We start from the raw sequence: 11,414 nt of genomic DNA, 5'->3' as shown, positions 1-11,414 counted from the left end.
TTTCGATTGAGGATCCCATGCTGATCAGAATTTACCAGGCCTTCCAATGCTCACCCCCTCCCACGGAGATTAGCTTGACTTTCAGACTCTTGGATGAATCACAGACCACACGTGGAGACCCACCTCCCTGTTTTGTAATCTCCCGGCCACACCTTCGCAGGTCCTGACAGCCATTTGCAGTCTCCTTGGCCTCAGCTGGCAGAGGAGGAGTGAGAGGGCTCCTGGCCCCTGACCCCGATTAGGGCGAAGAGTGGGAGAGACAAATGCCTTGGGCTGATCAGGAAGGAGATCTGCAATCCTCCCCTCCCCTCCTGGCCGTCTGCTGAGCCACTCTGGGGGAAGAGGGGATTCTCAGACAACCCTTTGGCCACTGCGCTTGGCTCTTGACTGGAATAATTAGAGCCAGAGCCAGGAATGATGTCATGCCTCTGCAGGAGAATGAAGGATGACTTTGAGCAAGGCACTTACCTTGGCCTCAGCCCTCTTATTTGTCGAGTGAGTTGGAGTGGACTTGACAAGTTTTAACATTCCTGTGCTGCCATTCTGATTTGAAGACAGAAGTCCTCCTGGGCAAGTCCCTCGGAGAGGAGTGTAGCAGCATGGCTTTGCATATTCAACTCACTTCCCCAACCGCCTTCCCCTGTTTTCCCTGGGGAACTTCTCTCCCTCTCCAGCTGGTACTGGTGCGGCTGCCAATCATGGCCACCCTACCTGCTTCCAGAAATGTAAGGGTGGGCAAGCAGCCCAGGCCGCCCAGTCAGAGGACCCTCCCTATGTTGATTAGTTCATTAATGTACATGGTCCTGAGCAAACCAGTTAAGTCTTCTCTGAGATGTGAAAGACAGAAGTTGTTTCTGGGAATTCATTGACTGGAAACATGTGAATCTAAGGCCACCAGCTGTCATCTTCTTGACACAGGAAGAAATCCCATCTGCACAATAAAGCCAAGACAGGATGCAGAAGGAGACAAAGCTGGGGGCCCAAGAAAGACAAAGCCCTGATGATATTGTTTGAACCCCTGGATCAAACTGTGCCTGAAGGCAGTATCCAGCTGTGGGTTAATAAATTCCCTCTTTGCTTAAGCTACTTCGACTTGGGTTTCTATAACTTGCAACTGAAGCAGCCCTAAACAATGCAAGCTTTCAACAGTGTCTCTCCCAGTTGGACTGAGAGAGAGGTATTGAGCACATGGGGGGGGGTAGAATATGTCACCTCATACCTATAGCCTAAGCCAAGGAACCCCAAGAACCCCCTGAAAATCCATGTGCTTTGACAATTTTTCAGCTTCAGCTTGTGGAGAGGAACTCTCCTAACCCAATCCATGTCCCATGCCACCAAACACATTTTTCAAGCTCAAATTTGACAGCAGCCTTGAAAATGGATATGCTTGCCTCCAGCCACACAGAACCCCAGGAAACAGGCAGGTAGAATCTGTAATGCACAGCTCATAGCAGGCTGTCCCCAGGCTGGAGAGATGGGGAGCAGAGATGGGTGTCAGGGATGTAGGACACATCAGTATGGACTCTGCACACAACGCTTGCCCCCATCATGGGAGGTCTGCAGCCCCTAGCACTGGGACTGCAGGGACCTGGGGCTTGGACTGGTCCTCCAGGCCCTGTGGATGCCTGGCAGGTTGGAACTGTCCGTCCACTGCCTCAAGCTGCTGCCAGGGGAAACCAGCCCTGCCGCAGGTCCCAAGAAGGACCTGGGTCTTGGTCCCTGGTTGGCATGCATGCAGCATCTGGGTTCTTCAGTCAGGTTTCTACCCTGCTACTGAACCGTGCCCCCGCCAAATATTTGCCTTAACCTCCAATGTGACTGTATTTGGAGATAGGGACTTTAGGAGGTAATTAAGGTTAAATGAAGTAATAAGGAAGGGGTCCAAATCTAAAAGGATTGGTGGCATTATAAGAAGAGGAAGAGATTTCCCTCTCTCTCTCTCTCTTTTCTCTCTCTCCCCCTCTCTCCATGCGCACACAGAAGAAAGACCATGTGGGTGCGCAGTGAAATGGCAGCCACCTGTGAGCCGGGAAGAGAGCCCCCACAAGAACACAAGCCCATTGGCCCCCCAACCTTGGGCTTCAAGCCTCCAGAACTGTGAGACGGTAAATTTCTGTTCTTCAAGCCATGCAGTCAGTCTGTGATATTTTGTTACGGCAGCCCAAGCTAAGACACACTCCCTCCACCCCACCTGTGTACTCCCCTCCGTGGGGGAGAGGAAATAGTTCTTAGCAAACAATTCTCAGCAGTGCCCATGCAGTGGGCATTGTCCTAAGCCTTTTCCATACATTAGCTCACCAAATCATCCTGACAACCCCACGGAGCAGGTAGCATTATAACCTTTATACAGAGGAGGAAACTGGGGCGCAGAGAGGTTAAGGAACCAAGGTAACACAGCAACACTGTAAAACTGGATTCAAACGCCACGTGGTGGCCACGGCCACCTCAGCTCGCATCGGAGTCTAGACACCCAAAAATAAATAAATAAATAAAATACAAAATAAAAATAAAAACAAACTCCAGCAGTCCTCAATACTGGGAGAATGAGCAAAGAGATCACAAAAACGCTGCTCACTATGGCCCAAAGGATCCGCGGGAATGGACTATGTGACCACAGGGCCTTGCGATCAGACACCTGGCAACGCTCTGCCATGCAACAAACTCAGGGTCCCCAGCTTAGCTCTGTCCAGAGGAAGTGACTGGGTACCGTGGCCCCCTCAGGGAGATGCCCTCACATTCATAGCTGTGTGACCCTACCTAAGTCACGCCACGAGAAATAAAAGGCAGATGACATCCCATTAGTTCTGTGGTTCTAAAAGCATGCAGGCACAGCCCTCGGTGATGGTTGTGCAGTTGGGGGTATTGTGCCCAGCGTGTCCCTCGGGTAGCTGGGAGGTGGGGACATGGGTCACCCAGACTCAGGGCCCAGCATGGATTCAGATTTGGCCCTGAGGAGGGCAGCAGAATCTGCCTTGTGCACTCATATCCCCAGGTGCTGAAACTGAGGGCTCACCCCCAGGCCCAGTTCCTTCCAGATCTTTCCAGAAGCCTCACTCAACCCTGGTGGCCAAGTGCCAAAGTGCCATGATCTCATGACCTGGAGAGGCTCCCAAAAGTCCTTGTCTGATGAGGCACTGAACCCTTCCAAGACCCAGCTCCTGTGTCCAGTGGTCCCCAGTGCCCGGGACTCTGGGCTCAGAGGGAGCCGGGGGTCTTAGCCTCCTGGGGGCAGCCTGAGAGAGCAGCGCAGGGTCTGGGTGAGGCTGGGAGGCTGGGACTCAGCCCTTCTGGGGGTTCCCTGCGATGGCGCTCATGGCCCACCAGGTGTCACTGTGTTGCCGGCAGGATAAAAGGTGGTGGGCAGATCTCCGGTATCCACCCTAGGGACTGGGGAAGTAAAGGCAGGAGCAGGGCAGGCGCCCTGTCCCCCACCTCAAAGCCCTCAGAAGCACCCCCAAGAAGGCACGTGACCTGGTCCCCATCAAAGGCCTGGACTGAGATGAGGGTGGTGTGGAGGGACAGCGCTCAGCCTGTCTGCCGGCCAGCCCCCTCACCCCAGCACGCACCCTCACCACACGCCCGCCCCCAAGCCCCTCTCCAGGGGCTCAGCCCAGCTGCCTGGGGCCCTGCCTAAGGGCTACTCCCCAAGGCCCACCCACACCGGGGTCTCATCAGTTCCAGACCCAAGCAGAGCTGGTTCAAAGTCAGGCGGGGCTGGGAGGTTTGGACTGGCTGGTTCCAGCCTAGCCTGAAGGCGGGTCACTCCGAAGCCGGCCCTCCCCCCACAACGCTGGCTCCCCGCCCATCTCCTCGGCCCGTGGAGGAAGCATGTGGTTTGGGGTTCTTTTTTTATCATTATTTGTCCTCACCAGTTGTAGCCTCTGAGCGCTGAAGCCCCAAGCACGGAGAACCGGGACATTGCAGGACTTGCCACTTGCCCGGGCCCCACCTCCTGGGGACGGCTCCCCCTGCAGGTCCCAGAGCCTGTAGGTCAGGGGTCAAGTTACAGTTCTGGCATTTCTGGTTCCCCAGGCGGGCCCCAGCAAGGAAAGGGCTGAAGGAGAGGACTGGAGCGCCAGTGAGGGGCCTGCCCCTCCAGCTGCAAGTCCTTCCCAGCAGGCCCCCCTCTGCTCTTCCCAGGAGAAGAAAATCAGAAGGAGGCAGGTGGGCAGACAAGAAGGGAGATAAGGGCGTGCCCTGAGCGCTTGCTGGGGGTGGGCACTGAGGAGCTGGGTTATTTATTTAGGAGGTTGTGGCTCTTGGTCCAGATGGTGGACCAAACCCCACAACCCCATGACTGAAGCCTTGCCCAGTTTCCGTAGCACATCTGTGCAACTTTGTCCAGAATTCTGCATGCGTATATATGCGTGTGTGTGTGTGTGTGTGTGTGTGTGCACGCGTGACCAGGCAAGTCAGCAGCCTCTGTCACGCTGTGTTTGGGAGTTCTGGAAGAAAGCCTTTTCTTAGAATTGTTGCATGTCAGAGCAGCAAATGAGCCGAGGGCTCCCATAGTCCCCTCGTTGTACAGAAGGGGAGAACATTAAGTCCAAGGGGTTGAATCATATGCCTCTGGTCATGTGGCGAGTGAACAACTTAACAAAATTTGCCACCAGCTTGTCTTGGCTGATATGTGGGTTCCCTGGGCCTCAGAGGCAGAAGCACCGTGGAGGTGGAATACTGGGACATTTGTTTTCTCTTCTGCCTGTGGCAGTGGCAGAGAAGGCGGTGGCACCTGGTGCCAGCTGTGCCAAGCCTGAGCAGGACAATGAGCAGGAGGCCGTGAGGAACGTGCCTAAGGGCTGGGCTCTGGAGACAAACCTCTGTGGTGGGAACCCCAGCCCTATTACTAGCTGCTTCTTAACAAGTCTGCACCCCAGTTTCCCCATCCGGAAAATGGGGGCGATGTCCTACCTCCATGGTCACGGGCTGTTGTGAGGCCCAGGTGGCTGGATACACCCAACTTAAAAAGGTGCATGGTGTGCAGCAAGAGCTCAGTAGAGATGCGTCCTGTGACCATACTCTGCACCGTCACCAGCTGGTGCCAGCAAGCCCACCTCAGTGCCCTGCTAGCCCCAGCTCACCCCTGGGGAGTCCCAGCTCACAGGCTTCCCTTTTACTAATTTACTTCCTAATTCTCAAACCTGACCTCCACATAACTCACACAAAAGATCTTGCCACCTCCTGGTGACAGTAAGGACTGCAAGGAAGCTGTCTGGTGCCCAGCTTGGTCTTGTGGTGGGAGCTGGGGCCTTGGGTGGCCTGGGCTCCCCCATGGAGAGGCTGGTGTCCTTGGGACAGGGCGCTGTACACTCTCCTGCCCCGGGACCGTTCCCTACTTGCTGGGCTCTTGCGGCGCTATTCAAATATGCATCCAGTAGCAAGTTCCTGCCTCAGGGAGCCTGCTGGCTTCCACACAAAGAGCTATTTCTTTGTGTCATTTATTTTTATTTTTGTCATTTGCTTTACTCTCTTAATTTCCACCCCCACCCCCATCCCCTCTCCGGTTGGCCATTTCGTTGCCTGTTGAAACCGGCAGGAGTCGTGGAGCCAGCCTTGTCTGCATTTTAAGACAAGGGCCTGAGCACAGAAGGATATTTTTCTTGTGTCTGCTGTGAGCTTCACGGAGGCTACCTAAGCCAGGCTAGCTAAGGCTCGTTCCCCGGGGCCAGGTACCGAGTCTGCCCTAGCAACAGCTGCAGAATCACAGTGGAGAGCGCTCCTGGGACCTGGCCCCTGGGGTGGGTCCTTTTAAAGAAGCCACACTTGAGCCTGAGCCTAGCAGAGCTGGCAAGAGAGGGGAGTGTGGGCTCCGTGGTGGCATGAGGCCCGCCTGTCCCTCCGCCCCTTCCAGAACCCATGACAAACAACTTTGCCTGGTGCCCAAGAGCCTGCCAAGCCCTGTCATGGTCAAACCCTGGAAGACTCAGAAAGGAGTCCAGTTTCAGCCCAGCGGGTGGGGAAACCAAGGCAGCAGGAGCCCAATGTGACCAAGGTCACATGCGGTGGTGCTGGCGACTGGAGGCCAGGCGTCCAGGGCTGCGGACTAAGCTCGAGCACTCAGACTGACCCAGCCAAGGCTCAGGCCCAGCACAGAGCAAAGAGAAACAAACATCGCCCACATCACAGCAATATCACAGCCTGAGAGAGGCCCAGAACTTTCCACCCACGAATCCTCACAGCGGTCCCCTCTGTCCTGGGGAAACTGAGGCACTGAGGCTCCCCTGGACACCCGTCAGAAAGTGAGGTCCAAGCCAGGCCCCCCTCTCCCAAGCAGTCCAGATCCCAGTTGAGTGCCTGAAGCACCAGACATCAAACCCTGGCAGGCCTGGAGAAAAGGGAAGATTAGATCATTACAGCACAGTGAAGCAAACCACGAAACCCAGAGAGGGGAGGAGGGACAGAGGCCAAGAATGTCTCAAGGCAACCTGAACACTCTTCAGATTAAAGCAGGCCCACGCAGCGGCGGCATTCCCCACGGCCAGGAAAGCCTGGCGTGTCTCAGCCCCCTTTTGGGCTGGGCTGGGGCCCGCGGGTCCGTACACGTGCACCCTGCTCCTCGGTAAGTCTCATGAAGGTGATAGGAACAGCGAGCACGTCCTGGTGCTCCGTGTGGACACACACATCCGGGCATGCAAGCACACATGTCCAGGTGTCCAGGCCAGGCGTGCGAGCCCACAGGAGTGCATGTGTGCTGTGCGTTTGCGTGCAGTCTACAAACATGTTTTCACAAAGCTCAGGGAGAAGCAATCAGTCATCTCCAAGGAATCTTAGCAACAGCCATCCCCAGAAAAGGCTCCTGCCAGCTGGGGCAGCGATGAGTCAGCAGAGGCTGCCGGGCGGGAGGCGGGGACAGCGGGGCAGAGCGGCCTCTCCCTGCCGCGGGAAGGCCTCCAGGCCTGGCCTGGCTGCCGCACCTGGGTCACTGCTTTGGCACTGGTGTCCGAGAACACATCGCTGGAACTGGCCGGCACAGGCAGCCTGCTGGAGGGTTTTTCCCTCCTCCTCCCTCTCCCTCTCCCTCTCTCCCTCCTGTCCCGCCCCACTCCCGCCCTTTTATTTTTCCTTCTTGCTGCAAAACCAAAACACCACGTTCAAGAGTTCAGGCGCTGCAGCCAAATGGCAGGAGCTGGCCAAGGGTTTGGGATACAGGAGCTGCCTAGCGCAAGCAGGCCAGGGGACGAGGACACCTCTGGCCAGCTGCAGAAAGGGTCCTGCTAGGGGTTGCTGATCTCTGCTTAAGTCCTACAGGGCAAAAGTGTCATTGCCTGGGACTCCAGGGAACAGGAGTTCAAGGTGGTGGCTCCCAGAATGGACCGAGTCTCTCTGCCCCAATAGCAGAGCCCAAGGTCGCTAACACAGGATGGGGGTGTGAGGGTGACCAGAGAACAGAGAGGCACAATTATTAATCACGACTCCATTGCCTGAGTGCAAACACAGCTCTTCACTGCAACCTCGGCGTGGTAGAATTAGCTCCTTTTACAGAAGGCGAGGTGAAGGTGTAGACAGGTGAAGGGATTTGGCCCAAGGTCACGCAGTTTTAGCCATGGAGGTGGGTGGCATCAAACCAGGTTAGAGCCAACCAGGGGCTTTAACGGATGGACTGCACTTGCCTTTCTTCCTGGGCTGCACCTACTCTGTGAGTGCCAGGATCACAGTACCTACAGAAAATAAACAAAGTAAAAACAAAAAAAGGCGAGTGCTGTCCCCTATCCCTCTCCCACCCGCAAACAAACAGATCTGGGGGAAGAGCCATCTGCAATCTCAGCAGCAGCGGCGGTAACAGCCTGGCCCAGCCCCAATCCCTGGCCTCTTTACTGGAGGCAGGAAATGAATAAAAGCTAAATGAGTTTGAAAATGCCAGGAGGCAGTGTTTATCCCCTTCCCCCACCCCCTCCCCCTGGCAAGGACCGTGTATAGTTACAGTTTAATCTTGGAAATGCCAGACAGCTGTTCCCTGTTGCTAAGAGACTGGCCCACATTATGCAGATGTCAGGGACCTCAAATGTCTGCCGGAAATTACAGATCATGTCGGAGGAGCAGAGCAGCCTTCTCGCAGTGGGAGACCCCCTGGGGGGGATGGCAGGAATGAGGGGCCCACCCCTTCCGGTCCCCTCCGGGGCTCTGAGGCTCTGCCGGGCCTCCCAGCTCCCTCCTTCCTGGGCTCCACCCAGTGGCCACTGTGCAGAGATGCCCGTCTCCTTGCCCCCACCTCCAGTTTTCCTTCTGGGACATCTTTCTTCACTTCAGTGTCCCTCTGTCTGTCTTCCAGTCTTCCCTGCTGTCGGTATGCCACCGAGCTGGCTGGGGCTGAGCTGTGAGGAGGAGCAGACCCCACTCTCAGAGGGTGGGATTCCACTCCTGAGCCCTCCTCACCTGGAGCTGAAAATGGACACGCACACACCCTCTCGGCATCCCCCTGCCTCCATAGAAACCCAAAGGAGGGCTATCACCATGGCAACTGCGGGCTACAGAGCTGCTGCATCACTGATCCCTGGGGAAGGGAAGCCACTGTCTGGGCAGGGGAAAGGGGGAGGAGGGGGAAGCCCTTTTCCAAACCCACACTCTAACGTGAGTCCCATGGAAAGTGACAGAGGGAATTCTCCGGGGCCCTGGGGTGGGAGGGGAGCAGATACATCTCCTCACTCAGCCTAGAGAGAGCTGGATGGTGGAGCCAAGGGGGACAATGGCACACTGGGTCTTCAGGATGACCCCAGGTGCTGTGGGGATGGGGGAGCAGAGGCTGGGGCCCAGGTGCAGAGTGGGTGCTGGGTGCCTCCTGTTTCCCTCAGAGCCCACCAGGTGCCTTGAGGATAGAAACTTTCTCTCATCCCTGCATATCCAGGTAGTATCTGCTCTCCCTGTCGCCAGCTACGGTGACCTTGGTCTTCCTCCTGCTAGGAGCACCAGCCATATAAAATAAAGCCAGGCAGACTTTATGTGCCATAGAAGATGGCTTTGATGATAAGAATGATGCATGTGTGTCTGAGAGTGTGTGGAGAGTGTGTATGTGTTTACCCATATATGAAAATGCTTTGGCTAACGGTTCTCAGGAGCCCCAGGAAAACAGGGCCTTCTTACCATCCATCTGGCCTCCAGGAGATGCTGCGAGGCTGCAGGGAAGGCCACACCGTTTATAGAGCCTCCTTTGCAGGTCCCCAAGCCTCCCTCCCTGCACGTGGACACCACCTCCAAAGACCTTGTGTGCTGGCTCCTCCGATCAGCTCCCCCTCCTGTCATTCCTACAGCAAGAGTGATGTTGGATGGGGAAACTGAGGCACAATACTTCCAAGCCTAGCCTGGACCATCACAAACCATTAGCTAATCCTGTACTCTCCTGCCTCAGCCCTTGCCCTGGGTTCAGACCCCAGGAGGCCATGACCTCTGTGCCTGGAAGGCCAGAGTTAGACACCAGGGTTCCTCCTCTTATCAGCTATGTGAACTTTGAACACATAACCTTAGGCAAACCTACCGATTGCATGATTGCATTTCTCCCTCTGGGGAATGGAATACCACAGACCTCTTAAGGTTGCTGTGAGGATTAAATGAGATAAAACTCATAACCTCCTTAGCTCCTGCTAAGCTCTCAAGACATTTGAGTTCTTTTATTACGGTGGAGCCTGTTCCTGGGCACACTGCCTCCTTAGAAAATTACCAGGCTTCAGCAGTAGCATGGAGGGAGGGGGCAGAAGGGGGGATTCCTCCAGCTGCATGCACATCCAACGGTTTCTGCCTCTTTGGAAGGTTCTAGAAGGGTTGTACTAGACAGTGCACGTGAGAGAACTCTGAGGACAGGTCTTAGCCACTAAGACCTGGGAGCGGGGGTTGTCAGGGCCTCAGGGAAGATGCTCTCCCAGAAAATAAGTGGATGGTGGAGGATGGAGCCCCCATCCCTGTGGAAACTGCTGAGCCAGAAATGGATGTCTGTGGGGCAGGAGCGCCCCAAGGCTGAGTCATGGCTGGCTCCCAGTTCTCTCAGCCCCTCAGGGCCCTTGGAGGCCTGCACTTGGCGGGAGGGAGAAAGCAGCAGCTGCTCCATCTCCGCCTTTGTTCTTCTTCCTCTCCTTCCCGGCCTCTCCCCACCCTCCCGGTTCCCTCCCCCAGCTCTCCCCGCTCCCTCACTTTCTCTCACCCTCCTCCTTCCCCAGCTCTCCCACCTCCTCAGCCCCTCCCCCTCCACCCCTCCCTGGAAGCTGATTTCTTGCTTTCTCATCCTTTCTTCTTCCTCAGAGCTCACTACCACGCTGGGCTGTCTTCCCCGCCCGCCTCCCCGCTCCATCCGTCTCTCTTCTCCTCCCCTCCTCCCTCTCCTCCGTCCTCCTGCTGCCCTCCCGCTTCTCCTTTCTCCCCCCACCTTCTCACTCTCCTTCAATCTTTCTCTCTTTCTCTCTCCTCTTCACTTCAAGGAGACAGCTCAAGCCCCCAGACAGACAAAACTAGGTCAAGATCATCCAGCCAGCCCTCACCAGCCCTGGTCTGGGATGCTGGGGTCTAGAGACCAAGGTCAGAGCTGAGCAGAAAACCAGAGTAGGAGTCCAGCCAACCCTGACCAGCACCTGATGCCCTCTCCCCACCTGGGGATTCCTGAGCCAGGGCACCTGCTCCCCACAAACGCCTGGCCTGGCTTCCTGCTCCTTGCTGCCTAAGTGCCCAGCAGGCCAGGGTATGCCTGAGTCCCTCCCTGACTGTCCTGTTACCTCCCTACTCTTTGCCCTGGTGCAGGGAATCAAGGGGGAAAGAAGCCAAGAAAGAATTCAGAAGCTACAGTGACCTGCTTTGAACTGGAAGGAACACGGGGGGGGGGGGGGGGGGGGGGGGGGGGGGGGCTGCACAATAGAGGAGGTGCACTTCATGGTAGGAAAAAAACACGTGGCTTTGAAACCAGACAGACTGGGTTTGAATCTTGACCCTGCTTCTTATTAACCAATGACCTTGAATAGGATGCTCGCTGCCCCTCAGTGTCCTTCTCTGCAAAATGGGGACAATAAACAAAGTGCCTCCCTCCCAGGGCTGTAGCCAGCGAGGATGCACATGAAGCTCTTGGCAGGCAGCGGCTGCTCCTCAGCACAAGTTCCTCCCTCGGAGAAAGGAAGGCTTCTTGGAGGAGATGGGACTTGTTCTGACTGTTGGAGGACGGATAATAATAGTAATCACACTTCTATTTTTGTTGACACCAGGCACTGCGCTAAGCATTGTTTCATTTAATCCCCCTGCAACCCTGTGAGGCAGGGGCTTTTTTCCCCCATGGCAGAAGCAGTTTCGGCTCAGAAAGGCTAGGCGATGTGCCTCAAGTCACACAGCAAAGTAGAGAAGTAAACTCCTTAACTCCTCTGCCTCCTGGGACAGAGAGACACAGCAAAAGTGCCAGCAGGAAAGATCAAGAGCAGAGCCTAAACCAGGCAAGAGACTGGGTGTGG

This window comes from Microcebus murinus, chromosome 6 (assembly GCF_040939455.1).
Source record: "Microcebus murinus isolate Inina chromosome 6, M.murinus_Inina_mat1.0, whole genome shotgun sequence".
Classification (NCBI taxonomy): domain Eukaryota; kingdom Metazoa; phylum Chordata; class Mammalia; order Primates; family Cheirogaleidae; genus Microcebus; species Microcebus murinus.
Note: the sequence above shows the minus strand (reverse complement) of the source record.